Here is a 13,243-nt window from a genome sequence, read left to right as displayed (position 1 = left end):
CATGAAATATCATAAGAGCGGGATATGGTGAACATGAATTTGGTTTTTAGAGTTGAACAGCGTGGGATGGTTTTCCATACCATTTTTGGGACTGAAACTTTAGGTACTATTGTTACGTTTCCTGTGTATAGCAATTTGGCATTTATACCTATGTACCATTGATTATATTTTTTTACGCACTTGGCATTAGTAAGTTAAAAGAATTTTTACTCTCTTGCCATTTGGGAGAATGTGAGCAATTAATGTTTATTGAACATTAAGACTTTAGAATTTATGTGCTTCGTTAGATATTCATATTAGATTTTTTACACCATGTGCATGTAAGGAATATATCCATCTGTTTGAGGGACATTTGATTTACAGTTAAGTGTGGATGTCCTTCAAGAATGCAACTGCAGTCATAACATATGGGTTGTCCTGCCTCAGGCAGCCCTCGGTCGGCCGGATTCCAAAGTCTGGGTCCGACGTCGGCTGATGTCGCATTTCTCTCCGACGTCAGGGCGGCTGGAGTATATAAGCATCAGCCGACGCCATCTTCTTCAGTCTTTCTTGCCGCGCGGTGCCCGAAGCAGAAGCAGTTCGCAAGTGCCGGTTGGTCAGCTCCTGTATTCTTCGAAACCGAAGTCATTAAAAAAGCTAAGTACCCCGTTGGGGACCTTTTCTTGCCTCAGCCGATGTCAGAAATTACTGAAAAAGTAAATAATTGTTTGTCTTGTGGTAAACAAATACCTCATAAGGATTTCCATTCTTACTGCCTCCCTTGCCTTGGCCCAGACTACGACGTCTCGGCCTGTGTCGCCTGTGCTCGCTTCAATAAGCTCACTCTCAGGCGCCAGGCGGAGTTCGCAGAAGACTTCTTCGGCGACAAATTTCATTATACAATGCCGTCGGAAACAACCGACAACGCAGACTCCTAAGAAACGAAAAGACCGGGACCGACATCCTCGGCCCGCGTCTTCCACCGACACCACGACAAAACTAACCGTGAGTGCCCCGGTTCCCTCTGAGTCGGTTATTCCACCGCTCCGAACCGAAAACACCGCTTTACCGATACCTCCGATACCGGAGGCCACTCCGACGCCAGTTATTGATTTTCCTCTGGATACCGAAACCGAGGAAATGTCCGAGACCATTGCTGTTGATAAGGTCTCTCATGCACGTGGAGCAGCTAGGCCTCCCATGTCCATGTCTATCAAGGCCTACACATGTGCTAAGGCAGCCAGCAAGTCCAAGCATCTTACTGCTAAAACCTTACCTCAGCCTACTCCTGAAACACAAATCATGTCTATGGCAGCAGATTTAATTTCCCTGATCAGAGGTTCCCAGGCCCATCCTGAGAGAGGATCCCAGCCTCCTCCTGAAAAAAGGCCCAGGGTTGAACCCTCTGACCCTCTTCCTTCAGATGAAGATTCTGAGGACTCTGTTCACTCCGAAAGCCAGGAAGAGCCCTTCCAGACCTATGAGGATTCAGATGCAGAGGACTCCATTCCCTCAGCCTCCCCTCCTGAGGATATTTCTTTTGGGGAAGTTCTGCATTCCATGAGGGAGCATTTCAAGTGGCAAGGCCAGGAATATTCTGATTCCAGAAAGCGCCTTCGAACCTTCCTTAAAAAGCCCCAGCACAGACCCTTAGCTATACCTCCTGTGCTTGATGTTTTGGATGATTTATATTCTGACTCCAGTGTCACCCCTGACACTCTTCCTCCTGCCCCTGCCAAGCCTGACAGATACTATAGGGTTCCAGAAACCCATTCTCATTTCTTTAAGGCACATGCTGTTGATTTAGAAACAATTTCCCAGGGGCCTAAAGGGGTTTCAGCTACCACCTCCAAAAATCCTTTGCCTTCTAACAGGGAAGCAAGGTCCTTTGAGAGATGGGGGAAGAAGGTTTACACCTCCACTACCTTATCTATGAGAGCTCTCAATTGTCTCTTTCACATGTTTCAATATCAGGATTTCCTGTTAGATGATTTACAAAAAACATTGGCCTCCCCTGAACCCTTAGATAGGAAGTCTTTGCAGGAGACTGTGCATAATGCTCAACAGGTTAGCAATCACTTTCTACAGTGTGGATATGATGCATTGGAGGCTTCATGTAGGGCAGCTATGACAGGGGCGGTCATTCGTAGACATGCATGGTTGAAAGAACAACCCTTACCAGATAATGTTAAGGCAAAACTTCTTGACGCACCCTTGGAAAAGAACAAGCTTTTTGGTGCTAATGCTAAAGATGTTTTAAAGTCCATTGAGGAAAAAGCCAAGTCAGTTCAGACAGTAAAAGATTTCCTTCAGGTTCAGCCGCCCAGATTCAGCAGGAACTGGCCTTCTAAAAACTGGTCCTTTCCTAATCCTGAAAGATCACAAAGGGGCAAAAACAGGCGTGGCCGAGGAAGAGGCCAATACAGAGGATCCTACAGGGGACGACAATGGCAACCAACAAACCAAAGAAGTGACACAGGGGTTTCTCCTGCCCCGCAGGGACAATCTCAATGACTTTCCTCTAGTTCCACTAACCAAGGAGCAAATAGAGGCTCCTTTGGGCGGAAAGTTATCTCTGTTTTCAAAAAATTGGCACAAACTGACAACAGACAAATGGATTTTGGACATTATAGACCACGGTTACAGGTTCCACTTCCACACTTTGCCAATAAAACAAGGCATGCCAAACCTTCCACAAAATCAGAGGGCAGAGGCTATAAAGCAAATTTCTCTGCTTGCACAGATCAAAGCAATAGAAAAAGTTCCACAACAAGAACAAGGCCAAGGGTTTTATTCAAGACTGTTCCTTGTTCCAAGAAAAGAAAGTCAATGGAGACCAATACTGGACTTGTCCGCTTTAAACACTTTCCTCATAGTACCAAAGTTCAAAATGCTGACTCTACAGCAACTCCTTCCCATGCTGGGCAAGGGGTCTTGGCTGATTACTCTGGACCTCAAGGAGGCATACCTGCATGTCCCTATCAGACACAGCTGCAGAAGATACCTCAGATTTCTTGCAGGGCCAGAGCATTATCAATTCTCAGCATTGCCATTTGGCTTATCTACTGCGCCCAGAGTATTCATGAAATGCCTGGCATCAGTAATTGCTCATTGCAGGCTCCAGGGGGATTCAAATCTACCCGTACCTGGACGATTGCCTCATACAAGCGGACAACAAACTAACTTTGACAAAAAACTTGAATTATGTCATAGACTTGCTACAGGCTCTGGGATACACAGTCAACTTTCAAAAGTCAAGACTTCAGCCATCCCAGCAAATAACCTTCTTAGGAGCCAAACTAGACACAGCCTCTCAAATGGCTTACCTGACAGAAGACAAGCAAAAGAAGTTAACCCATTACTTCAAAAGTTTAGCAAAGCTCACCCAGATGACTGCAAGGAGTTTCCTACAGGCCCTGGGTTACATGGCATCCTGCATCCTCCTGGTTCCACTAGCAAGACTACACATGAGAAAGCTTCAATGGTACTTAAAAAGCTTATGGTCTCAACACAGCAACAACCTAGAAGCAAATATCCCACTCATTCCATGCCTTCAAAAGGAATTTCTATGGTGGGCCTCAGCAAGCCAGTCAAACATAGGTATGTCATTCAAAAAACCTCAGATAACACAGACCATGACCACAGATGCCTCAGACCTTGGATGGGGGGACGCACATGGAAGGCAGATGTATTCAAGGACAATGGTCTCCAAAGGAAACACATCTGCACATCAATCAAAAAGAAATGTTAGCAGTAATGCATGCCATCGAGGCCTTTGGGCAACAACTTCAACAAGGCCACCTGTTAATACGGACAGACAACACCACAGTGATGTGGTACATAAACAAGCAGGGGGGCACTCATTCTTACCCCCTTTGCAGACTGACAATGAATCTTTGGGAAAAATCATTGGGCCTAAACATACAATTACAATCCCAGTTTGTTCCAGGCAAAGACAATGTTCTGGCGGACAGTCTAAGCAGGAATTTCCTAGACCCCCACGAATGGAGGCTACATCCAGACATCTTCCTACGACTCACCTCGACATGGGGCAGGCCGGACGTAGACCTATTTGCCTCCCACCTCAATCATCATTTACAAAAGTTCTGCTCAAGGACATATCATCCACAAGCATGGAAAATAGATGCCCTCTCATTCAACTGGAGCACCCTGATAATTTATGCATTCCCACCTCTGCCACTGATGACCACAGTGTTATTAAAGATCAAAGCAGACAAGCTGAAGGGAATCCTAATAGCTCCAGACTGGCCAAGACAACACTGGTACCCACTACTACGGAGCATATGTCACAACAAAATGTGGGCCCTTCCACAATGGCCCCAACTTCTGACTCAACACAACTTCAGGACAGTTCATCCCAACATCCAGACGCTACAGCTAACAGCTTGGGAAATCGCATAAATACCCTTGATTTACCTCTCTCCAAGGAAGTTCAGCGGATACTAACAGAAGCCCACAGACCATCCACCAGAAAAGTTTAATCAGCCAAATGGAAGAGATTCAGCATTTGGAATACCAACAAGGGTCATGATGCCTCATTTTTGAGCATTCCTCTCATCCTGGAATACTTGGCAGATATGCTGCATAAAGGACTTTCATTCTCTTCCATAAAAATTCATGCTTCAGCTATCTCAGCTAGATACAATACTGACCCACCTGTGTTTTCACATCCTTTGTTAAGGCAATTTCTTAGAGGAATCAAGAATATAAAACCCCCAAGAAAGGCACCAGTACCAGCTTGGGACCTCAATTTTGTCCTAGAAAAATTGACTTTACCTCCCTTCGAGCCAGCAGCTTCTGTGGATTTACAATTTCTTTCCTGGAAGACAGCTTTCCTGTTGGCCATTACCTCAGCAAGAAGGGTTTTGGAATTACAGGCCTTAATGGCAATACCACCGTTCATAACCTTTCACAGAGACAGGGTCTCCTTACGAACCAACCCTACCTTTCTGCCAAAAGTGGTATCTAGGGTTGCCTTAAATCAAGCAATTCACCTGCCTACCTTCTTTCCTAATCCTGAGAACAAAGGGGAAAGATTGTTGCATACCTTGGACATACACAGACAACTTCGCTACTACCTAGACAGAACCAAGACCAGTAGGAAGTCTGACCAGCTTTTTGTAGCTTACGCCCTGCAGTACAAGGAAAAGCAATTTCTAAACAGACAATTTCAAAATGGATTGGACATTGCATCAGATTCTGTTATTCCTTCCATGGAAAGAGTGTGCCAGCCAATGTCAGACCACACTCCACCAGAGCTACAGCCACCTCTACAGCCTTTTTAAGAGGGGTGCCTACAAAATACATTCTAGAAGCTGCTACATGGAGCTCCGTGCATACATTTTCCAAGCACTACAACCTCCCTCTATATTCCAGATCCAGAGCAGGCTTTGCTTCGGCAGTCCTGCAGGGACTGATAGCTACACCATCCCTTTCCTAGAGCATACCACCTCCCCCAGCTAAGCTTTGGTATTCAACCCATATGTTATGACTGCAGTTGCATTCTTGAAGGACATAGTACAGTTTTGTACCTACCATAAATGTAGATGTCCAATAGAAATGCAACTGCAGTCGGGTTTTCCCTCCCTCCATCCCCTCTATGCCTTGGGTCCACTCCTCTCCCTGTTATCCTTAGCTGGGGATATCTGTTATGGTGTATCTGTTTATTGCTTATTTGTTGTCTGGAAACCTATTTTTGTCTTCCAATTTGATTACAGCCTTCCTTGGAGGGCACCTGGCATCTGGGGCAAGAAACACTGAAGAAGATGGCGTCGGCTGATGCTTATATACTCCAGCCGCCCTGACATCGGAGAGAAATGCAACATCAGCCGACATCGGACCCAGACTTTGGAATCCGGCCGACCGAGGGCTGCCTGAGGCAGGACAAACCCATATGTTATGACTGCAGTTGCATATCTATCGGACATCTACATTTATGGTAGGTACAAAACTGTACTTTTACTACTTGCACGCTTCCATTATTATGCAATGATCTAATACAAAACGTGTATTTTGAAAACTGTCATACAGGCGTGGTTCAGTTGAGAAAGGGAATTGCTCGACTGGGGCATGATTTGGTGATACAGTCATCTTATGTGACAGCATTTTTGATACACATATTGTTTTCTGTGTGTATATCGATCTATGATGTCTATTGTATAATATAATTTTTCAAGTAGCCTAACAAGTACAGTCTATAGGGATTATCAACAATAGTTGGTTGGACAACATATGTGAGCCCCCTCTGGAATTAATCAGTGAATACACTACAGGTTGTGGTTGGGTGACTTCTTAGTTGATTATCTTTTACATAGTATCTAGACATATGTGACTATATTGGTCTGTAACACGGTACTGTCTTAGAACATTTATAAGTTTGTTTTTTGACTTCATATGTATGGACTGCATTTGTTATCTATCTAGGTTGTCACATCATATTGCTATGTTCTAAAATGACATTTTAGATTTTGAATTTACGAATAGGGTTTTTTTTTTTCAATATTATTACAACTACTATTATCTTATATTGAACATCATTGGTAGATTTTTGACATTTTTTGTTTCTCCTTAATACCAACATTACAATGTTAATATATTGTTCCACCATTTGATATGGATTTGACTCTATACTATATTTTTGTGACCGTGGGACCGATAGAATATATGTAATTCAGAATAATAATATCATATGTTAGCATTACCAATCAGGTTTGACAGCATTCCTGAACTTTTAAATATCTGACACTTTTGGGTCATTCAACAAAATAAATGTGTTGGACAATTATTTGGTAGCTTTACATTACTAGTTTCCTGGTCTCCTTTGGGTAATATATTACATTGTTGAATCATTTCTCTTTCATGTAAATATTAGACACTTCCAGAGTGTTGTATAGATTTCTGGGTCTCTTTTTGGATCGATTTGCGGTACCCTAGACCAACTTTGGCTTAAACATTTTATGATTTAGGTTTCTTTTGGTTTGTCAACATATATTTTTCTTATATTTTTGTTTAGTAGTAGATTTGGACACGCATTCACAGCATGGACCTGGAAAGCATATTATCAGGGTTATGTGCTGATCGGGAGTATATTGGGGTCTTTGGGATCAGTGCCTCACCAAGCAGTAATCCAACTAATATAGAACAACAGATGTCATCTGATTGTGATCTATCTTTTCTCTCCCTTACCAAAGGCCTTAAAAATTTAAGGTCAAATATATGGCATTTAAAATTGTTTAGAGCCTATTCGAATAAAAGTATTACACCTAGGGGCTTAAGAATACGGCTTCAACCTCTAGTAGGTAGACCAGATGATAAGTTGAATAAGGATTGGAAGGAAGCTTTACAATTAGGGTCTATGCTATTTGTGAATATTCTTCTGCAGTATTATGAGAGGATAGTGGATGAAAATATCCAAGAAATGAAAACTTTATGTTCTGATTGTAAAAAATATGAGTCCTCTTCTAAATTTCAGGATCATCTGAAGAAACTATCTAAAGATTTGACAAACCATGAGAAAACTGTTAAAGAAAGGAAAATCAAAAAATTTCATAGGGGTTATTCCGACTATCAAAGGGGATGTCCCTTTGAGCTTAATCGCTCTGTCAGATTTGCTGAGGTTGGCCAGGGGTTTGCCCCGAATCGTACTAAGAAGATACCTAGATCTATTCTAAAAACCAGAGATGGTTTCAACATTAGCACCTCAGGAGAGGATTCCTCTCTGACAGATTATGAGAACACAGGGGACAGGGAATCGCCACATAGAAAGAAAACAAATAGAACTATCCCTTAAAAAATGGCTCCAAACATAGGAGGGGACGGAAGCAATAAGAAAAGGCCCATTAGAGCAATTCTTGGAGGGATTGATTCAGAACTTTCTAACATAAGTCAACATCAGCAACAAAATCAAAATGTTTTAAATCTATCCAATTTAAGTTTGTCTTGTGATCAACAGAATCTTTTGAATAAAGGGCTTAATTTTATTCCAGGCTTCTATTCCAGTGAATATCACATTGTCACAGATGTTCTGAATTTTTGTCGTAGTTTGAATCTTAAATTGTTCTTTGCAGATGATACCTCTCAAAGATCCAACGAATTCAGATTTAGCAAATCTGTGTTTCAGCCTCCAATGAATAAGAATGTATCCATTTTTATGCAATCTGTCTTCAGAGATTTACACTTTCAAAATCATGGATACACTATGTTGGGACATAATCTTACACAAGGAGAGAGCATAGCTCTTCATGAGTTACGTAACAACAAGGATATTGTCATATTAAGTGCAGACAAAGGTGGGGCAGTGGTAGTTCAAAACATGAGTGATTATCTTCATGAGGGTTTAACTCAGTTATCTAATACGGCATGTTATATGAACATGGCCATTGACCCTACACCGAATTTTAAGAAGGAAATTGATTCTTTCCTAAATCTAGCATGTGAAGAAGGTATCATTTTCAAGAGCTGTGTCAAACAACTTACGGTCAAGGATCCCCGCAAGCAAATTCTATATCTACTACCAAAAATTCACAAATCAATAATTAATCCTCCAGGTACACCAATCTTTTCGGGTATTGGATCCTTTACCGAACAATTGTCGGCCTTCCTGACTTACTATCTTAAACCGCTTTTGGGTTTGGTTCGGGCAAGGCTACAGAATACCACACAGTTCCTTAAAATTATTGAAGACAGACAATTGGAGCCAGAGTGGTTAATGTGCTCATTGGATGTTAAAGCTCTATACACCAGCATACCACACTGGGCTGGTTTACAAGCCCTTAAATATTGGTTGGACAGGAGTAGTATGTATCCACTGGGGTTTAACACGCTATTAATTTGCATGTCAGAACATGTACTTAATAACAATGTCTTGTATTTCCAAGGCCAGTACTATTGGCAGCTTCAGGGGACGGCAATGGGGGCTTCCTTTGCTCCCATTTATGCCGACCTATTTATGGCATTCTTTGAAGAATGTATGATTTACGATGTATCTCACAACATCTATTTGGTTGAAATGGATATTTGGCGCAGGTACCTGGATGATTGCTGGATGGTGTGGCGTGCGGATGCTGGATATTTGCAGAGTATCTTAATGGCAATATCTGGGGTATCGAATTTTCCATCACTTTTGATGCACAGACCATTAACTTTCTTGATGTAACTGTCTCAAGGAACCCAGATCATACCTTAGCTACTAGAGCCTTCCGCAAATATCCACAATATAACACCCTGTTACATGCTTCTAGCATGCACCCACGCCACACCATCAGGAACATCCCGGTATCACAATTCATGCGCATGAAGCGCCTTAGTTCAACCAAATCAGACTATGAGACAGCTAGTCAAGATTTATATCGTAGATTTGTTAACAGAGGATATAAAACACAAGACATTAATCAAGCATGGACACGATCCTCCAAAACTAATAGAAAGACTATGTTGGATTACAAGACAACCTCTGTAGATTCCAAGACACCTACCATTAGATTTATAACAACATATGGTAGAAATTACTATGCCATCAGAGATATTATAAACAGACACTGGAACATATTAATGCCCAACGAACAACTTAGAGTGCTTTTGGGGGATGTATGTCAATTTTCATACAGGAAAGGAAAAACATTGGGTTCCTTACTATCCCATTACAAACACATTGGTAGTAGGGGAGCAATTTACAAACAATTTACTATCACAGGACATGAACTGTTGGGTACCTTCCCGTGTGGCCATTGTGGATCCTGCAAACAGATCACCAAGTCTAAGCATTTTTCTAGTCGCAACACCAGCAAGGTTTTTGATTGTAAAATCTTTGGCAGCTGTAGTAGTGACTGGGTGGTCTATCTGGCCTCATGTCATTGCGGGGCATTTTATGTGGGCCAGACATCTAGGCCACTTAGGACACGTATGAATGAACATCGGATCGATATTAGAAACAAAAAGGAAACAAATGCTTTGTATCGGCATGTTCTAAAACACCAACAAGCACAGTTCATGTTTATGATTATAGATAAAATCGTTGGTGATCGTAGTAATACACAAGGTTGGCACGGTATATTGGATCATAAGGAGAAATATTGGATTATTAGTCTGGGTTCATTGTTTTCACCTGGACTAAACGACCATTTATAATAACAATTATATCGGGAATGGTATCTAACTATTGTTTAATTAAATGAATTAGCTATCAGGTTCACTGTTTCTGCTTGGACTCAATGACCATTCATAACCACAATTTTTATGGGGAATGGCACTTCTACAACTTTCAATATAGCTATCAGGTATAATATAGCCATATGTGTCAATAAGATCTGAAAAAAATTTTTTGAATCAGATCAGACTAGCATACTTTTATTAGTATGTGCATGACCATTATAATTTTGTTTGTGAATATAAAAATTAATCTTTACTTATACATTATAATATATGTATATAATACAGATACTTTGTACACATATATCTTATATCACTTAATATATTGTGATTCCCTTATATACTTTTGTTATATTACCATTGATTATTTGTTTAATTTTATGCAATATTTGTGATTAGATTTAGTTTTTTCATTTAATAGATATTGATTATCAAAGTTCTCACACAAAAATGAATTGCTAATTCTACATAAAATATAATTATTTAAAATAACTTATCAGAGGTCAGGATCATAGCCTTGGTTCCTAGTTTTTTGTATTTTTTTATTTTATTCTCATATATTATTCATGAGCACTGATAGTTTACTGATGCTCATTGGTTAACTTTGAGTATAAATTTGTATATTTTATTATATTTTATATGTCTGTTACTCTTACACTGAGGAAGGCATGTTTATGCCGAAACCGGTCTGTAATTTTTGTTAATAAAGTCGGAATTTTCATCATCTGTTTTTGGTTTATGTTCAACTGCGAATTTGCTGGCTGTGTTCGTTTGTGGTACTTTCCGGCCGTGCATTACCCACGTGCACAGCAAGTGGTTTTGCCTAGACTCTTCTAGTCAGGACAGACAACACCACAATCATGTGGTACATCAACAAGCAGAGAGGGACTCACTCCTACCCCCTGTGCAGACAAAGCATGATACCATGGTTCATGGCAGCTTCCATGGGCATTCATCTGATAGCTCAGTTTCTTCCAGGAAGGCTCAACACCTTGGCAGACTGGTTGAGCAGGCAGGACCTGGATCCTCATGAGTGGCACCTAAACAAGACCATCTTCTATCGCATCATTCAGCGTTGGGGCACTCCCCTGTGGATCTCTTCTCATCTCTGACCAGCCACCTTCTTCCAACGTTTTGCACCAGGGATCATCATGACAAAGCTTGGAAAGTGGATGCTCTGTCCTTCCCCTGGACACAGCTCTTGATCTGTGTATTTCCTCCTCTGCCTCTTCTTCCCAGAGTGCTGTTAAAGATAAGGGACAAAAAAACAAGGGACATCATCATAGCTCCAGACTGGTCCAGGCAACATTGGTATCCACTACTTTGCAGTCTCTCCCAGTCTCAGCCTTGGCATCTTACCCTGATACCACATCTCTTGGTTCAGGAGGGGGGGGAAAATCTGCATCCTCATCTTCAGACTCTGCATTTGGCAGCCTGGCTCATAATTTAAACCTTTCCCAACAGGTGGTTGAGGTCCTTCATGAGGTCAGGAGGCCTAGCACTAAGAAATCTTATGCAGATAAGTGGAAAATATTCTCCATTTGGATGCAGACTAGAGGGGAAGACTCTTCTCTACCTACTCTTCCTCTTATTCTTGACAATGTGGCAGGCTTGCTTAATGGTGGACTCTCCTTTTCTTCTATCAAGATTCATGCTTCAGCTATTTCTGTTCATTGTTCCTTTGAGCGACCCATTTTCTCTCATCCCTTGATGAAACAGTTCCTCAGGGGAGCTAGAAATTTAAAGCCTCCCAGAAGGGCACCTACTCCTGCTTGGGATCTTAATTTTGTACTTGAGAAACTTACTCTGCCTCAGCAGATTTGAAGTTTCTCTCCTGAAAAACTGCTTTTCTCTTGGCTATTACTTCAGCTAGAAGAGTTTCTGAGCTGCAGGCCCATAATGGCAGTAGAGCCTTTTATCATCTTCCATGTGGATCGGGTTTCTCTTCGAAATAATCCCTCTTTTATGTCTAAGGTGGTTTCTAGGCTGACTCTTAACCAGTCTATCCACCTGCCTACCTTCTTTCCTAATCCTCAGAATAAAGGAGAAAGGTTACTGCAATCCCTGGATGTGCATAGACAGCTTAGATTTTACCTGGACAGGACTAAACCTTTTCGAAAGTCGGATCAGTTGTTGGTCAGTTTTGCTCCTGGAGCTTAGGGCAAAGCTGTTTCTAAACAGACCATTTCTAAGTGGATTGCTCATTGTATTCACTTTTGTTACTTACAGCATGGCAAGGTTCCTCCACAGAGTATTAGGACACATTCTACTAGAGCAGCCTCTACCTCAGCAGCTTTTTTAAGAGGTGTACCTACTAGGGACATCCTGGAAGCAGCTACCTGGACTTCTGTCCACGCTTTCACTAAACATTACAATTTACCCTTGTTTTCTAAGTCCAGGGCTGGTTTTGCCACTGCAGTGTTGCAGGGCATCCTTACTGACCCTTAAACAGTGGGTGTTCCTCCTCCTTTTTGTTTTTTTTTTCTGGGCTTTGTGAATCAACCCATTTTGTAAGGACTGTAACAGTGAAACACGATGAACATAGTACAGTTCTGTACACTTACCATAAATGTAGATGTTCGAGTGTATTCACTGTTGCAGTCCTGGTTTCCCCCCCCTCCATCCCCCTTTTTTCCTAGGGCACAGACTGGATTTTTCTTTTCCTGGTCTAACCTTTTTTGGGGGCAGTTAAGGCAAGAAAAACTGAGGAAATGGTGTCGGCTGCCTTCCTTTGTACCTGGCGTCAGGCTTAAACCGAAGGCAGCCAATGTCATATACCAAGAACTTTGGTATTCTGTCCAACTGTGGGCTATTGAGAGCCGGATAACCCATTTTGTAAGGACTGCAACAGTGAATACACTCGAACATCTACATTTATGGTAAGTGTACACAACTGTACTTTTCCCTTCCTCCACTTACTAGCTAAGGGCAATCATCACAAGTTACTCCACCAAATAGACCTGTTCACACAGAACAGGGGATCCCTACTGCGCCCCCAGGTGAACAATCTGAAACTGAACTTATGGGTGATAGGGTTCTAGTCCCCTACAAGACACCTGTATTCAGAGGATGTACTCAATTTTCTGCAGGAGGCCAG

Source organism: Protopterus annectens, chromosome 1.part1 (assembly GCF_019279795.1).
Source record: "Protopterus annectens isolate FY-2018-M chromosome 1.part1, PAN1.0, whole genome shotgun sequence".
NCBI classification, from domain to species: Eukaryota; Metazoa; Chordata; order Ceratodontiformes; family Protopteridae; genus Protopterus; species Protopterus annectens.
Note: the sequence above shows the minus strand (reverse complement) of the source record.